Genomic DNA, 18806 nt, shown 5'->3' with positions numbered 1-18806 from the left:
GGAATTCCGCAACTCCCTGCCGTGGGAAATACGCTAGAATTCCGCATGTGTATTTCCCGCGTTTTAACTAGCGTTCTCCAAGCGATCTGTAGCTTCGCTTGGAAAACTGATTGACAGGTTGGTCACACTCGTCAAACATAGTGTTTGACAAGTGTGACCGACTTCTTACTATTCAGGCTGCCTATGCAGCATCAGTATTAAAAAGATATAAAGTTAAAAATAATAAAAAAAATAAAAAATGGTGTTTTTCTCACCTTCCGGAGTCCCACGCAACGTCACCAGGTCTCAGCGATGCTCCCGGCAAGTCCAGTTCCCAGTGATGCCTTGCGACAATGACCTTTGATGACGTCGCAGTCTTGCGAGACTGCTACGGTATCGCGAGACCGCAACTTCATCAAAGGTCATTGTCGCAAGGCATCGCTGGGAACTTGACTTGCCGGGAGCATCGCTGAGACCTGGTGACGCTGCGAGTGACTCCGGAAGGTGAGAATATCACCATTTTTTATTTTCATTTGTATTTTTACAGGGATATGGTACCCAGAGCCTGGAGGAGAATCTCCTCTCCTCCACACCCTGGGTACCATCCGCACATTTTCCGCTTACTTTGCGAATGATGGCCATAGCCACATGCGGAAAGTAAGCGGAACAATGCATTCCTATGTGTGCGGAATTCCCGCGATTCTGCACAAAGAATGAGCATGCTGCGTATTTTTCCGCTACGCCATTCCGCCGCAGAAAAATACGCAGCATTAGCACAGCATGTGCAGAATGCCATAGGATTGCATGGGATGCTTTTTTTTTGCGTTTTCACGGCAAAATCGCGCACTAAGAAACACCACGAAAACTCAAAAAAAAGTACGTGTGCACACAGCCTTATTCTTTAAACTACTGACAACATGTCTCTGAATTTCCAAGCAATAAATTTTGTATTTTTTTTCTGAAAATGAGAAATGGTCAAAATTAGAAAAAATAATTCAGTGCTTGCAGACCTCAAATAATGCAAAGAAATACAAGTTCATAATCATTTAGAAACAACAGTATTAATGTTTTAACTCAGGAAGAGTTCAGAAATCAATATTTTGTGGAATAGCCATGATTGTTAATCACAGCTTTCATGTGTCTTGGCTGCTGTCCACCAGTCTCTCACTCTGCTTTTGGGTGACCTTATGTCACTCCTGGTACAATAGTGTAAGCAGTTCTTCTTTGTTTGATGGCTTGTGACTATCCATCTTCCTCTTGATTACATTCCAGAGGTTTTCAATGGGGATCAGGTCTGGAGAATGGGCCGGCCATGACCGGGATTTGATGTGGTGGTCTCTTAATTTTTTTTTTTATAAATATATACTGTATATATATATATATCACAGCGCTGAAAATATGGGGCTGAGATATCAGCCGGTTGTATAGGCACTACTACAACCACTAGCGATAATTTAGTAAAATTATTATAGTATTACCATGTAGTGACGGTGGTGGTATAGCGTGCCGAGGGTTCAGAGAGCTGGGCCTGCAGGCAGCATGGCAGGACTTGTGCTGATATCAATTTATGGTATGCTGTGGACCCCTGGCTGACACGCTGATATGAAGCAAATGAGAGAAATACATTTGTTAATTGAGCACTAAGGCTAGTTTCACACTAGCGTTTCTGCCCGCAGCACACGGCGCCGCTAATCCCCGCCCCCTTCCGTCATCTCCGCCTAGTGTCGCACAGCGCTGCATGTGATCTGCACACCCTATCTTTAGCATAGGGTGCGCTGGCCGTGCGCTAGTAGGATTTTGAGTGCGCTGCGCCCTTTTGACGGTGCTCCGAGCGCACCAAAATGCAACATGGTGCGTTCAGCGCGCATCGGTGCACCGTCAAAAGGGCGCAGCGCAAGCAAAATCCTACTAACGCACCCTATGCTAAAGATAGGGTGTGCAGATCGCATGCAGCGCTGTGCGACACTAGGCGGAGATGACCGGAGGGGGCGCGGCAGGGGGCGGGGCTTAGCGGCGCCATGCGCTGCAGGCAGAAACGCTAGTGTGAAACTAGCCTTACTTATGTTTTCAGTGGTTATACACTAACAGAGCCTTTTTTCTATTGATAAGTATTTATTGTTCCTCAACCATTTTTATGAAATGGGTTGTTAGAAGGTGTACCTCTGCCGCACATGAGCTATACTCAAGTGCTACTACAGGAGACCCAAGCCTTAAGATGGGCCGCGGCCCGCGTCACAGTGGGCCACTGCATTGTGCCAAAGAAGAAAAAAAAAACACAAGCTTTCCTTAATAGCCTGTGGAGCAGGGAAGCACGGAAGCCATAGATTCGTCATGGATAATAATGAAGAGATGAAAGAAGGATTTTCCAGCTTCCAAAAAAAATTCCAATTTATTGTAGCTAAAGCAACATGAAAAAATAGACAGCAGCTCACATGGTGTGAGATAAGGCTACGCGTTTCGAACAGAACACTGTTCTTTCTCAAAGCTGCTCAATACTGAGAATAGCGTGATTAAATACTTGCTGCAACCAATGAACACGGTGCAGCACTCACACGGTGAATAATTAGTGAATCACATAAAATCACAAAAGACATCAATACAAATGCATACAAATTTACACATCATAACAAGGAAAAATGCATATAAAATACAATAAGTGAGTAAAGATGAAAGAAAAAAAAGAAAAAAACTCCTTTTTCCTTATAGAATATACAAACAGATCTAGTAATGGAACATTGTCTCCTTTCTTGCATTCAGGCCGTTAGGATAACAGGTATTAAGACAAAATATCCAGTATGCTTCACGCATCATGAGCCGTCTTCTATTATCTCCTCCTCTTGTCTGTATATTCAGTCTCTCAATGCCAAAAACCTGAAGAAACGCTGTGTCTCTATGATGATGATTAATAAAGTGCTTAGATGCAAATGACATCGAGCGATTCCAACTAGTGGAAGAAACAATGTCAGTGATGTGTTCAGAGATACGAAATTTTAACATTTTTCCTTGTTATGATGTGTAAATTTGTATGCATTTGTATTGATGTCTTTTGTGATTCACTAATTATTCACCGTGTGAGTGCTGCACCGTGTTCATTGGTTGCAGCAAGTATTTAATCACGCTATTCTCAGCATTGAGCAGCTTTGAGAAAGAACAGTATTCTGTTGAAACGCGTAGCCTTATCTCACAGCATGTGAGCTGCTGTCTATTTTTTCATGTTGTTTTATCCACAGTAAATTGGAATTTTTTTTGGAAGCTGGAAAATCCTTCTTTTATCTCTTCATTATTGGCCACTGCATCGTGCTTGCCCCCCAGGCTAAAATTTGCCAGCCAGCCCCTGTGACTTGTGGTTTTGCATTTGCAGTGAGACAGAAAAACACTGCTAGCAGCGGGTTTTTTGTTGTTGCTGCAAGTAACGCATTTTCCGGATCGCGGTAAAACCGCAAGTGCCGCACATGTCCACAAGTCCTATAGGGATGAATGAGGCCGAGCGCAGTGTTGCTGTAAGTGATCCATTACGCGGCATATGCGGAGAAACTGCCGGATCTGCCACGAATGGCAAAAATTGCTGACGTGAAAGTAGCCTAAGTCACTGCCGACAGTGTCTGCATTAGGCCGGGGTCAGACATGCGAGAAACTTGCACGAGTTTCGCATGTCAATACCCGGTACTGCCGCCGGAACTCTGACAGGAGCGTGTGGCTCCATGTATTTCTTTGCAGCTGGCAGCTGCATGCTCCGGTCCCGAGTGCCGGTGGCAGTGAAGCGATGGCCGGGGAACCACCACGGTGCAGGGAGACTACGGTACACAAGATGAGGTGCAAACAACAAAGGGTACATTTTTTGGAAGGCAAGGAATGAAGTGGATAAGCAAGTGGTATGCAATGGCAAAAGATGGTTTATAAGAGTTTGTATTCTTTAGCTGGGCCGTCAAATAGCACGGTGCTCCAGCTATTACAGGATCAATATATATCATACAGGCAAAACCAAACAATAAACAAAGAATGATGCTGCTGTAAGTGTAGTCTCCCTGGCCCCTACTAAAAAGGCCACACGGCTGCCGTGTTCTGTTTGTTGAAGCCTACACTAGGCCCTGATAACAAACTCACGGTGATGTTGGGGACTCAGGTCCAGTCCCGGGGGGGCCCCAACAGTCTTGAACGGTGGTGCACACGTCTGTCTGGCAGATAAGTGAAATGTGGTCTTGTCCTTGCTTCAGAGTCGTGGAGGTGCTTCTGGAAACTAAATCCCATTCTCGATCTCTTCGTGGCTTCTCAAAATAGCACAGGACAGCCACCTTTGCTACACCTGAAGAGTCTGTTCAATATCACAAGTCCACTTAGTCTCAGACTGTGTGACCTTTTTACACAGCTCCATGCACAGCAGCTCTCAGCAGCAGCTTCCAGCTCACACGCTCTCACAGGCTCATCTCCTCCCCTCCTCAGCCTTGGGCAGTTCAGTAACATAGTCCTTTACAGGGGGGAGCAAATCATTTCATCTCACCAGACAAGGGGGTGCTGTCTCTTAAAGTTGCAGCGTGTTTCTTACTGTCCATAACAGCACCACCCCCTTACATGCCTTCCTACTTATTGATGGTCATCCTCAGCCATAACAGCATCAAGGTCAAGGTGCAATGAAGGAACGTGCAATGTGGAAACAGCACCTATAGAGGAGGGAACAAAGTCAGAAAAACAGACAGAGTACACTGTTCTACGTATCAGACTGGTGGAACCCCTGCAGTAGACCTCTGGGATCTCTGAAGTTCTTGGCTATCAGGCAAGGCTTGACTATCTTCCAGAGGAACACTTGCTGCACGAGTCATAGTGAGCTCTTGTCGGGTCTCGTCCTCATGTGGTGGTAGTGGTACATCCATGGGATTACCATCTCTGTACGGCTGAGAACCCTCCGCTGTGTCAGGGACGGTCCACCACTCATCATCGATTTCACGATCAGGCAAGAAAGATTCAGGAAGAGGAGTAGCGCCTTCAGACGGCAATGGCGCAGAACAGACCTCAGACCGGCAGGGCCGCAGCATATTTCTGTGAAGTACCCTAGGGGCGGACACCCCACTTTCAATCTGCACCTTGTAGATCGGGCCGTCACCATACACTCTCTCGATTACTCTGTAAGGATGTACTTCCCATCTCTCACTTAGTTTTCCCTTGGGGCGTTTCTCTCTGACTAATACTCGGTCCCCGGGTTGGAGCGGTATCTCTTGAGTCGGTTTACGGCCCGTGTGGTTTTTTCCTGCAACTGCTGACCCGCCAACCGCCATATCATTTGTAATTGTTGCCGATGCTCTTTCATCCATGAAGTGACAGTTCGCTCCATCAGCTTCTCTGGCTGTTCCAAATTCAGCTCAATGATTTCTCGTCCAGCTCTTCCAACCAGCAGTATATATGGGGTGTAACCTGTGGTGGAGTGGACCCGATTGTTGTAGGTCCAGACCAACCCTGTCAGGTAGTCTTTCCAACATGACTTCTTATCCTCCTCCAACATTCTCAGCATTTGAAGTAGGGTTTGGTTGAAGTGTTCACATGCTCCATTGCCTTGAGGATGGTAAGGGGTGGTCTGGGACCGCTTGATGCCATACATAATTTACAGTTCTTCCATCACCTTGCCTTGGAAACATGTGCCTTGGTCAGAGTGGATGTGCTTTGGGCACTCATACACCTGGATGAAGTCTTGACAGATGGCCCGCATCGCCAACTCAGCAGTCTGATCTCTAGTCGGGGTGACTACTGCAAACTTGGAGAAATGATTGGTCATCACCAAACAGTTCTGTAGCCCCCGGGCCGAGTGTCCCACGAGGAGATAGTCGATCATCAAGACTTCTAGCGGTTCCTTAGTTTGTATGGTCTGGATGGGTGCCCTTTGTTTGGTACTCTTGATAAGGTCACATACTCGACATTGCCAGCAAAACTCTTCCACCACAGACTACAACCGGGGGTAGTATACATACCGCTGTAACCATTGGTAGGTCTTTGTGGGCCCGAAGTGAGCTCCAAATTCGTGGGCTTCTTTAGCTACTTGAGCCATTTTTCCTGGGATGACCACCTGCCACATTGCTTCCATATCTTTTGGCTATTGTCTCTTACGATATAACACTGATTCTCGCACTTCCAGTCTATCCCACTGGTGTAAGACACTTCATCTCAGCATCCAGATCATCTCTTTCTTGTTTGCTAGGCTTCCACTTCCAAGTTACCCACCATTGCGTCTGTCTCAGCCCTTCATCTTCATCCTGAACATGTCCCCATTCCTCATTGGTTCTCCCCAGGGACCGGGGTAATGCGTAGGCCTCCCTACTTGACTGGGCCGCAACCACTGGGGGCTTAAACTTACAAAAGTCTGGTTTTTTTTCCTCTTCAAGTTGTTCATCGAGATCCCCACTGGAGTCTCCACAGTCACTCTTGACAGCCCGTCAGCATTTATGTTTTCGGTAGCAGAGCGATAACGGATGGTAAAGTCAAACTTGGCTAGGTGAGCCACCCACCGTTGTTCTAAGGCCCCAATTTAGCATTCTCTAGGTGGGCCAGGGGATTATTGTCTGTTCGAACTTGATTCTTGGTCCCTGTCCGGAAGCCTGCTAACTTCTCTGTCATGGCCCACACTAGGGCCAGGAGCTCTAACCAGAAGGAGCTGTAATTGTGGGGGTTTCTTTTGCTGTCCTGCAGGGACCTACTGGCATACCCGATGACTCTCTCATATCCATCCTGTATCTGAGAGAGTACTGCACCGAGCCCATGAAGGCTACTGTCTGTGTAGAACAGGAACGGTTGATCGAAATCTGCGTAGGCCAAAATCGGGGCTGAAGTAAGGGCATTCTTTATGGCCTGGAAGGCCTCATCCTGTCTCTGGGCCCAAGGGAGGCACTGGTTTTTCGGCACACCAGCAGTCCTCCTCAGCAGCTCGTTCAGAGGACCCTGTTGTTAATTCTCTTTCTGGGCTCCCTCTGGTGGTTAATGGAGGTAGTGGAGCTGATTTGATTGACAGAGGCTTACCACCTGATAATGAGGACAACGATTGGAGATCTGAGGCTTCAGAATGGGATTTAAGACAGCCGATGCCCTCGGCTGGTGATTTTTGCTGCCTTGCCTCCTGTGGTCTGACGTATCCAGCTCTTTCCCTGCATTGTCCAGCTAAGTGATTAATTTGCTTTTATGTTTGCATTTGTTCAGGTTCTGTCTATTCCTGCTTTGTACGGGTCGGCCAGCTCCGGCTGGGGCTGTGCTGCATCACCGCCATATGTTGTTGCTTGTGCCAGTTTGTTTTTTCCTCCTGGTATGTTGGTCTCTGTTGCTTTGCTTTCATAATCTACCAGAGTACTGATATAGTGGGAGGCAACGTCGTGTGACTTCAGGGTTTTTTGCGTCAGTCGTGTTGGACATTTTGCAGGGTTTTTTGTGCGTGATTGCAGACAGTATCTATCCTTTCCTGTCCTGTCTAGTCAGTGTGGGCACCTTCATTTGCTCAGACTATTTTCCTACCTGCGTTTGTGTTTTCATCTTGTCTCACCGACAATATATGTTTGGGGGCTATCTATTCCTTTGCGGTCTGCTCTGGGGCAGTTTAGATTTCCCCTTTCTTGCTTTAGGCTTAGTTAGCTCTCCGGCTGTGCTGAGGCATCTAGGGCATCATAGGCACGCTCCACGGCTACTGCTAGTTGTGTGGATAGGATCCGCTGAGTTACCAACCTCTCTGGTGTTCTGTGGCTCAGCTCAGGCCTGCTTTCTCCTCAGTGACCCATTCATAACAGGACCCGCCACCTTCGCGAAGTCTGTGACAAACTGGTGGTAGTACCTGGCGAGCCCAAGAAAGGCCTGGGGGTTCTCTCTCTGTTCGAGGGACTGGCCACTTCTGGATAGCAGCCACTTTTTCTGGTGAGGGTAGAACTCCATCTTGTGACACTATGTGGCCAAGGTACTCGATATCCCTCTTGAAGAGGTGGCATTTCTTTGGCTTCCCCTTCAGGTTATGAGCCCGCAGTCTTCCGAGTACCTGTCCAAGCCGGGCAAGGTGCTCTTCGAACGAGGCAGAAAAAACAATGATGTCATCCAGATAGATCAGGGTAGTTTCAAAATTTAAGTCTCCCAAACACTTTTCCATCAGCCGTTGAAACGTGCCCGGAGCATTGCAGAGCCCGAAGGGCATCCGGTTAAACTCAAAGAATCCCATAGGGAGGATAAAGGCGGTTTTTGCTTTGTCTTTCTCTGCCACGGCTACTTGCCGGTATTCACTTGCTAGGTCCAAGGTGGAGAAGTACTTGGCTTTCCCCAACACTGTCAAGGATTCTTCGATGCGGGGTAACGGATATCAGTCTTGCACAGTGCAGGCATTGCGTTTCCTGTAATTTACACAGAACCGGATGGTCCCATCCTTTTTCTTGATGAGCACCACCGGGCGGCCCAAGGGCTCTGACTACTCTACACTATTCCTGAATCCAGTATATGCTTCAGTAATGTCTTCATCTCTTGGTACATCTTGGGCAGGATCTGCTGGTATCGTTCTCGAATTGGACGAGCTTCCTAGGTCGATATCTCGCGCGTGATGGCTTCAGTACAGCCGAAATCTTCGGCGTGATGGGCAAATGTGGCCTGATTTTCCCGCAGCATAGCTTCTATCTCTTGCACATGCTCAGGGCCTAGAGCCTTCACATCCACTTCCTTTTGATCTAGGATGACCCGTCCACTCCACTCCGGGGATGGCGTCTCTTCGGCTCCCACAGCAACTGCTAGGGTCCACCCCGCACCTTCTATCGGTGATAAAGAAGACATCTCCTTCTGTCTCACCACTACACTCTTATGTAGCTATACCAGGGCCAGATCTGACCCTCGTGACAAGGTGACCTCCCCAGGGCCCACATTCAAAGCTCTTATGGGGACATGTCCTCGCTGGACCGCAGCTATCGTACGAGCTATCATGACTTCTTGGTCCACTCCTCCGCCTACAACAGGCTGAACAATTACTTCCAACCCGTCGGGTTGCGATGAGTCCCCACTGGAAGGTGTAATATATTTTCTCGCTCGGGAGGCAGATTACAGGCTCTTTCCCAGGCCAATTTTGGTCCATTTTGGTTTCGTTTTTGTAGGTTTTTTCGTGCGTCTGTAAAAAGGGCATGAAACTCTGACAACATTGTTTTGAGCTGTGACCTAGGAGTCAGAAATGCTTCCAGTGGCGATCCCCATGATGTTCCCGTGTCACTTGAGCAGTTTTCCCATGACTTTCAAAGGACCCCCGGGGGGGATCGCGGTAAAAATGCTCGGATCTCCCATAGACTTACATTGGGCTTGTTATTCTGTCTGAGAACCCGAGTATTCCAATTTGCTTGACCCGAGCATTTTAGTGCTCGCTTATCACTATTAGGAAGTTATAAGGGTTAAAAGGTAAACAGCGATTTCTCATTTTTACAACACCATTTAATTTTAGGGACCACATCACATTTGAAGTCACTCTGAGGGTCTATATGATAGAAAACACTTAAAAAGTGACACCATTCTAAAAATGTACCTCTCACGGTGCTCAAAACCGCAATCAAGAAGTTTATTAACCAGAGCTCGGAAGGGAAGGAGCGACGTTTGACTTTTTCAACGTAAAAGTGGCTGGAATTGAGATCGGATGCCATGTCGTGCCTAAACAGTGGAAACCCCTCTCAAGTGACCCCATTTTGGAAACTAGACCACCCAGGGAACTTATCAAGATGTGTGGTGAGCACTTTGAACCCCCAGGTGTTTCACAGAAGTTTATAACACCCGGGCGTGAAAATAAAACAATCATATTTTTTCCACAAACATGATCTTTTAGTCTCTAATTTTTTATTTTCCCAAGGGTAACAGGAGAAATAGGACCCCAAAAGTTATTGTGCATTTTTTCCTCAGTATGCTGATATTCCGTATGTGGGAGAAAACTAATGTATGGGCACATGACGGGGCTCGGAAGGGAAGAAGTGACATTTTGGAATGAAGACTTTGGTCTGCAGGCATCATGTTGCATTTGGAGAGCCCCTGATGTGCCTAAACATTGGAAATCCCTCACAAGTGACCCCATTTTGGAAACTAGACCCCCAGTGAACTTATCTAGATGTGTGGTGAGTAGGGATGAGCGAAACGGGTCGAAAAATTTCAAAAGTCGCCGACTTTTGGCAAAGTCGGGTTTCATGAAACGAAACCCGACCCTAGGATGAGGTCGGCCACGAGGTCGGCGACTTACGCGCCAAAGTCGCGTTTCAAAAGTTTGTTTTGCGCTCTTTTTCAGCCAATCAGGATCCACGGACACTGTGGGCAACGTGATGACATAGGCACGGGTCACCACCATCTTTCAGAAGGGCATGCAAGTGATTGGCTTGCTTTGGTGGGCGTCACAGGGGGTATAAAAGGGCGTGCACGCCGACCGCCATCTTACTTCTGCCGATCTCAGTATAGGGAGAGGTTGCTGCTGATTCTGTAGGGAGAGCGTTAGGCAGGGAAGAAGACAAAAAAACTGCTTCTGCTGCTAGCGATTTGGCCTGCACAACACACCAGTCACTGTGTGTGCAGTGCAAGGGGAGGCTATATTGTGGTGTATCAGTGGTGTTGGTTGTTGGGCTGCCTTTTAAGGCTTCCTGACAGGCTGGCATTGCTGTTTACCCACTGCTCTGCAAACTGCTTTTTTAAAAGCAATCCAATCTCCCTTATCCTCGAGTCACTTTTGTCACAGCTGTGCCATCGAGCCTGTGACATAGCGCTCAGATATCAGTGGGCCTCACACAATCCAAAAGTGTCCAGTGTCCACAAGTGTCTGCAGAAATTCAAAATCTCCCTTATCCTCTAGTCACTTTTGTCACAGCTGTGCCATCGAGCCTGTGACATAGCGCTCAGATATCAGTGGGCCTCACACAATCCAAAAGTGTCCAGTGTCCACAAGTGTCTGCTGAAATTCAAAATCTCACTTATCCTCTAGTCACTTTGGTCACAGCTGTGCCATCGAGCCTGTCACATAGAGCTCAGATATTCATTGGGCCTGACACAATCCAAAAGTGTCCAGTGTCCACAAGTGTCTGCTGAAATTCAAAATCTCACTTATCCTCTAGTCACTTTGGTCACAGCTGTGCCATCGAGCCTGTCACATAGCGCTCAGATATTCATTGGGCCTCACACAATCCAAAAGTGTCCAGTGTCCACAAGTGTCTGCTGAAATTCAAAATCTCATTTATCCTCTAGTCACTTTGGTCACAGCTGTGCCATCGAGCCTGTCACATAGCGCTCAGATATTCATTGGGCCTCACACAATCCAAAAGTGTCCAGTGTCCACAAGTGTCTGCTGAAATTCAAAATCTCACTTATCCTCTAGTCACTTTGGTCACAGCTGTGCCATCGAGCCTGTCACATAGCGCTCAGATATTCATTGGGCCTGACACAATCCAAAAGTGTCCAGTGTCCACAAGTGTCTGCTGAAATTCAAAATCTCACTTATCCTCTAGTCACTTTGGTCACAGCTGTGCCATCGAGCCTGTCACATAGCGCTCAGATATTCATTGGGCCTCACACAATCCAAAAGTGTCCAGTGTCCACAAGTGTCTGCTGAAATTCAAAATCTCACTTATCCTCTAGTCACTTTGGTCACAGCTGTGCCATCGAGCCTGTCACATAGCGCTCAGATATTCATTGGGCCTCACACAATCCAAAAGTGTCCAGTGTCCACAAGTGTCTGCTGAAATTCAAAATCTCACTTATCCTCTAGTCACTTTGGTCACAGCTGTGCCATCGAGCCTGTCACATAGCGCTCAGATATTCTTTAGGCCTCACACAATCCAAAAGTGTCCAGTGTCCACAAGTGTCTGCTGAAATTCAAAATCTCACTTATCCTCTAGTCACATTGGTCACAGCTGTGCCATCGAGCCTGTCACATAGCGCTCAGATATTCATTGGGCCTCACACAATCCAAAAGTGTCCAGTGTCCACTAGTGTGAGCAGAAATTCAAAATCTCCCCTGTCCTATAGACACCTTGTACCTTGTTTTACATTACTATATAGTTTGTTGGATTTTGTCTACATTTTTACCAAAAATGAGGAAGGCTGGTGGAAGAGGCCGTGGAATTGGGCGGGGGTTGGCAGCTGGTAATGATGGTGTTGGTGGTGGATCTGATGGTAGTGGCAAGAGCAAAATAGGACCGAATGCAGGAGGTGTTGAGCCTGCGTCATCGTCTGGCTCCATAAGGCTTCGAAGGCTTAGTTTTCTAGGAGTTGGCAAACCGCTTTTAAAGCCAGAGCATCAGGAAAAAGTTTTGTCTTACATTGCTGACTCAGCCTCCAGCTCTATCGCCTCCTCTTCTTCAGTTGTAAAAAGTAAAAGCACTGAGTCGTCATTGGAGGCTCATGTTCATGAACCACACCTTTCCTTGTGTCCTTCACCCCAACCAAGATTGAAGGATGACGCAGGCCATACTACTGATTACTCCATGGAGCTGTTTTCACATACCATGCCTGGATTATCAAGTGAAATGGTGAATTACCCAGGCCAAGATGAATCTGACATGGAGTGCACTGATGCACAGCCGCTGATGGATGATTCTGCTGGTACATTCACTCAGAGCACTACATTGTCCTCGCAGTGTACAGAGCCAGATTCTGACCCTGATGAGACTCAGGTGCCCCTTCCCGCACACTATACCACCATACACGGTGACACAGAGGAAGGTGCACATGACATTGAAGAGGAGGTGATGGATGACCCAGTTGTTGACCCAGATTGGCATCCATTGGGGGAAGAGGGTGCTGCTTCCAATAGCTCAGATGAGGAGCATCCACAGCAGACATCGACATCGCAACAGCTGTTATCCGGCAGGCCCGGAGCACTCCAAAGACAGGTTCCAAAAATCAAAAGAGTTGCTGGACAGCTTGTCCAGAGGGTCAAAAGATCACAGCGTGCTAGGCCGCAAAATGTCTGCCAAAGTAGGAAGAGTGCAGTGTGGCACTTTTTTGAACAAAATCCTCATGATCAGGCCAAGGTTATCTGTAAGAAGTGCGCAAAGACCTTTAGCCGAGGGAAAAATCTGAAAAATTTGAATACCAGTTGCATGCTTAGACATTTAACCAGCATGCACTTGCAAGCGTGGACACAACACCAAACCTCAAGTGCCACATGTGCAACTGATCACAACGAAGGTAGTCAGCAATGCTACATTGTTTCCCCCACTGTAAGCCCACCGGTTAGCACAGCAGCAAATGTTGAGGTGTCGTTGCAAGGCCACAGCAGTCAGGGAATCCCACAGTTATATCAACGAAAGACTGATTCTAGGCCATCAGAAAGAACACCAACTCCATCACCATCATCAACCCTCTCTCAGTCCGCCCTGTCCACCGCTACTTCCACCATATGCAGCTCTCAAGTCCAGCTCACCCTCCCAGACACTAAGAGTAGGTCAAGAAAGTACTCAGTCTCTCATCCGCGTACACTGGGTTTGAACGCCCACATTGCCAAACTAATCTCGTTTGAGATGATGCCCTTTCGGTTGGTGGAAAGCGCAGCTTTCCGCGAACTCATGGCCTATGCAGTACCATGCTATGACCTACCCAGTCGCCACTTCTCTCGCAAAGCCATCCCAGCCCTCCACCATCATGTGAAAGACCGCATTGTCCATGCACTCAAGCAGTCAGTGAGCGGAAAGGTGCACCTCACAACTGATGCATGGTCCAGTCGGCATGGCCAGGGCCGTTACGTGTCCATCACTGCGCACTGGGTTAATGTGGTGGATGCAGGGTCCACAGGGGACAGCGGTGGTGGGACAGTGCTGCCTAGCCCACGGTATAGGAAACAGTTGGCTGTAGGCGTTCGACCCTCCTCCTCCTCCTCCAGAAGCGAAAGCTCGTCCACAGAGCGCAGTCGTACGAGCACTCCATCTGCAGCTGCCACTGTTGCACACGAGGTGTCCCCCTATCGAGCAGCTAGTGGAAAGCGTCAGCAGACTGTGTTGCAGATGATGTGTTTGGGCGACAGACACACCGCCGAGGTGCTTGCCGAGTACTTTCAGCGACAAACTGAGTCATGGCTGGGCAGTGTACATCTTGAGGCAGGCAAGGTAGTTAGTGATAACGGGCGTAATTTTGTGGCAGCCATAGCTCTTTCAAAACTCAGCCACATACCTTGCTTGGCTCACACTTGAACCTGGTGGTGCAGTGCTTCCTCAAAAATTATCCAGAGTTAACAGCCCTGCTCCAGAAGGTGCGAAGACTGTGCGTGCACATCCGCCGGTCGCCTGTACACTCCGTTCGTATGCAGAAGCTGCAGCGATTGCTCCACCTTCCCAACCACCGCCTCATTATCGACATTGCAACAAGGTGGAACTCCACCCTGCACATGGTGGAGCGGCTGTGCGAGCAGAGGCAGGCCATAATGCATTTGTGGGAGGATACACGGCCAGGCACTTTGAGAGCAGACATGGAGTTGACCGGTGTGCAGTGGTCGAAGCTGAAAGACCTCTGTAAAGTCCTTCAGTGTTTTGAGGAATGCACACGGCTGGTAAGTGCAGACGACGCCATCCTAAGCATGAGCATCCCACTTATGCGTCTGCTCATGCAAACTTTGACGCACCTTAAGGAGCAGACTTCTGCAGCCAATGTTGATGAGGAGGAAGAGGAGGAGGGAATCCTTGATGACATTCAGCCATTGTCTGCTCAGGGACCTCTCCTGGACGAGGTGGAGGAAGAAGAGGAGGAGGAGGATGATGGGGATGATTACTTAGGGGAGGAGGATGCATCTCGTGTGGCAAGTGAAAATGTTGGCGTGGCAAGGTCTGGTACAGGGTTTGTGCGTGACTGGAGGGATGTGGATTTGCCAGAAAGTGCTCCTCCAACCAGCACTCGCAGTGCATCATTGACACCGGGAACATTGGCCCACATGTCAGATTATGCCTTGCAGATCCTAAAAAGGGACCCCCGCATTGCCAAAATGATGAACGATGACGACTACTGGTTGGCCAGCATCCTGGATCCACGCTATAAAGGCAAATTACAAAACATCATGCCACAGGAGAACCTTGACCTAATATTGGCTAATAAACAAGCAACTCTGGTAAATCGGTTGCTTGAGGCATTCCCAGCACACAGCAGCGGTGATGGTTCTCACACGAGCCGTACGGGCCGGGGTCAGCTTGGCAGAGGTGTTCGTGGTGCACACAGCAGAAGTGGCGTTGGAGACAGGGGTTTCATGACAATGTTGTGGACTGATTTTTCAAGTACCGCTCACACAACTGGTAATACTGCATCGATGGAAAGTGACAGGAGACAGCAGTTGTCAACTATGGTTACAAACTACTTTTCCTCCCATATCGATGTTCTCCCACACAGGTCATTCCCCTTTGACTATTGGGCCGCTAAACTGGACACCTGGCCTGAATTGGCACAATATGCCTTACAGGAGCTCGCTTGCCCAGCTGCAAGTGTGCTATCGGAAAGAGTCTTCAGTGCAGCTGGATCAATCCTGACAGAAAAAAGGACCCGTCTGTCAACCCAAAATGTGGATGATCTAACCTTCATTAAAATGAACCACGCATGGGTTTCCAAGGATTTTGTCCCACCTTCCCCTGATGACACATAGGGTGACAGAAAAATGGCTTGCTTTGGTCCACCTCTTCCTGGGACTTGACCTATTTCACCTTTTGCATCAGCTGAATGTCCAACATCAACATATGCCACTTTCTAAAACTCCCTAACTGTGCTGCCTCCCCCCCCATGGCCGGAGTCACCACCTAGCGCACGACACCGTGCGAGTGCCGTTGCCCTGGACAGGTGGGTAGGCCGACTCTTGGGCGCGGGCACTGGCACAGGGTCCCTCATAGTGCAATCAAGTGTCTCTGACGGTGGTGGTGCACACCCGCCGTCAGACACACCGCCGTACTATGAGGGGCCCAGTGCCAGTACCGACGCCCACGAGTGGGCCCCCCTTGCTTGGGCAGGGCCCCAGCATTTGCAATCTTTACCTCTCCCTGCTCCTCCGCTGTGTAGTCTGGGCCGTCAAATCCATACTGGGCCTAACACCGTCTGAGCCTGCCTCCTGATGTATAGACATATATTTTGAATGTGTACGCTATCCATACATGTTATCTGGGGATACGGTACCCTTTCTCACCTTTGTGCAATCACGTGCAATCCATACTGGGCCTAACACCGTCTGAGCCTGCCTCCTGATGTATAGACATATATTTTGAATGTGTACGCTATCCATACATGTTATCTGTGGATACGGAACCCTTTCTCACCTTTGTGCAATCACGTGCAATCCATACTGGGCCTGACACCGTCTGAGCCTGCCTCCTGATGTATAGACATATATTTTGAATGTGTACGCTATCCATACATGTTATCTGGGGATACGGAACCCTTTCTCACCTTTGTGCAATCACGTGCAATCCATACTGGGCCTGACACCGTCTGAGCCTGCCTCCTGATGTATAGACATATATTTTGAATGTGTACGCTATCCATACATGTTATCTGGGGATACGGAACCCTTTCTCACCTTTGTGCAATCACGTGCAATCCATACTGGGCCTGACACCGTCTGAGCCTGCCTCCTGATGTATAGACATATATTTTGAATGTGTACGCTATGCATACATGTTATCTGGGGATACGGAACCCTTTCTCACCTTTGTGCAATCACGTGCAATCCATACTGGGCCTGACACCGTCTGAGCCTGCCTCCTGATGTATAGACATATATTTTGAATGTGTACGCTATCCATACATGTTATCTGGGGATACGGAACCCTTTCTCACCTTTGTGCAATCACGTGCAATCCATACTGGGCCTAACACCGTCTGAGCCTGCCTCCTGATGTATAGACATATATTTTGAATGTGTACGCTATCCATACATGTTATCTGGGGATACGGAACCCTTTCTCACCTTTGTGCAATCACGTGCAATCCATACTGGGCCTAACACCGTCTGAGCCTGCCTCCTGATGTATAGACATATATTTTGAATGTGTACTCTATGCTATCCATACATGTTATCCGGGGATACGGTACCCTTTCTCATCTTTGTGCAATCACGTGTAATCCATACTGGGCCTGAGAACGGCTGGCGAGCTGTTAAGCAAGCTACAGCACCTGTGGTTTGCACACGTAAGTTTTTCATTTTTTCAGGAATGACGGTTAGGCCTAATTCCGGAACTGCGGTTGACCTGCACTTACTGGGAAATCATCGTTCGTGGGTAATAATTGTAATCACAGATCCCCATCACTAACGTTGTTCAGCAGGTTATCTGCACCTGTAAGCGACAAACGCTGGCCTTTACAGTGTAGCGCACATGCAGCCACGGACATGTAAGGGCATGACACACCAGTTATTGGCCAATCTCATGTGCCAGAGCCTCACGTGTCCCTCTAGCAAGCCGGACTCGGACCGCGGGGCATGACGGAGTCTCGTTCGTTAACGGAATTAAGCTTGCAATGTGTGCATCTGTTCTGTAGCTTGCATGGTTGAGGTTTCCCAGGTGGAGTCGAATTAAACCGTAGGCTCCACTCCTGGTGGTGCCCTTCTGGACATTCCTTTAAGGTTCAGCTTTGCAACCATACTGCCCACGTAAAACAAACACTTTGCCTTCATGAACGCTGTTTGGAGGGTCATGACTCATGGGAATAACGCCGCCCAATCAGTTAACCTGCTAGAGAGATCCTTCGTTGCTCCCAAGCATGACATCACACTCCCTAGGAGGAAGGTAATGCCACTGTAGCGACCGTACTCCTGGGGGCGACACAAGTGCACTGATGCCCAGCCACTGCTCGATGAATCTGCTGGTACATTGACCCAGACCACTACATTCCCCTCGCACGCTACACGGCCTGAATCTGACCCTGATGAAACTCAGGTTACCCTTCCCATATACAGTTCCATCTTACACGGTGACAAAGAGGAAACTGCAGATGAAAGTGCAGGTTCGGCCCACCCGCCATCAGACACACCACCGTACTATCAGGGGCCCTGTGCCAGTGCCGTCGCCAACGAGTGGGCCCCCCCTGCTTGCTCAGGATCACAGCACTTGCAAGGTTGAAATACTGTGCAGTGAGATGGAAGATGGGAACGACGAGGAGTCCAGACTAGTACAGGGATTCCCTAGCGAGGAGACTTATTTCATTGTTTTCAATGTTGGGACAGCAATTTTTGGGGAGCACTATACTCTGGAGAATGATAGATGGGGCCCACCATACACTGGAACATTCCAAAGGTGAACATCAGACACTGGAGCAGCATTTACAGGGCCCATTATACACTAGAGCATTAGAAATGGGGCCCATTATGTTTGGAGCATTATTTGGGCCCATAAGACAGTGGAGCTTCATCCATGGGGACCAACATATACTGTAGCATTATGTGGAGCTCATCATATACTGTTTCAAACATTATATGGGACCAATGATTCTGTATGGAGAAATAGATGGGCCTCGTCATGAGCTGTAAAAAGTGAAGTATTTTTCATTGTACTATACCGCTATTTCTCTGCCGTATCGGAGCATGATGAGTTGTGGTATGTGTTAAAGGGGCGCTCTTTCGCCCAGGGCACATGAAAACCTGGAGCCAGCCCTCCCCCCCACAACTGTAGCCAAATAACCCCCATTTTTCAGTGCGTAACTTGTATTATGAAGTTAATTAAGGTTGACAAGCTTAAGTAAGAAGAATTGATGCTTTTGGCATTCAAATGGGCACTGTTGGTGTGTTTCCTGTCCTCCTCTCACTGCCGACTTTTATTCCCCATTGACTTACATTGGGTTTCGTGTTTCGGGACGACCCCGACTTTTCCCTATAATCGGACGATCTTGCTCGACCCGACTTTTGGAAAAGTCGGGTTTCA

The 18806-nt window shown here is 48.3% G+C and overlaps 1 protein-coding gene across 2 annotated transcripts in view; it reads left to right on the top strand.

The window, feature by feature from the left end:
- The window catches only part of LOC141083571 (uncharacterized), a 101374-nt gene that overhangs the window by 8467 nt on the left and 74101 nt on the right, over positions 1-18806 (top strand). The window lies entirely within an intron of this gene.

This window comes from Dendrobates tinctorius, unplaced genomic scaffold, assembly GCF_039654945.1.
Source record: "Dendrobates tinctorius isolate UK_male_01 unplaced genomic scaffold, ASM3965494v1 ptg000020l, whole genome shotgun sequence".
NCBI lineage: Eukaryota > Metazoa > Chordata > Amphibia > Anura > Dendrobatidae > Dendrobates > Dendrobates tinctorius.
Note: the sequence above shows the minus strand (reverse complement) of the source record. Positions and strands in the feature narration are given on the sequence as shown.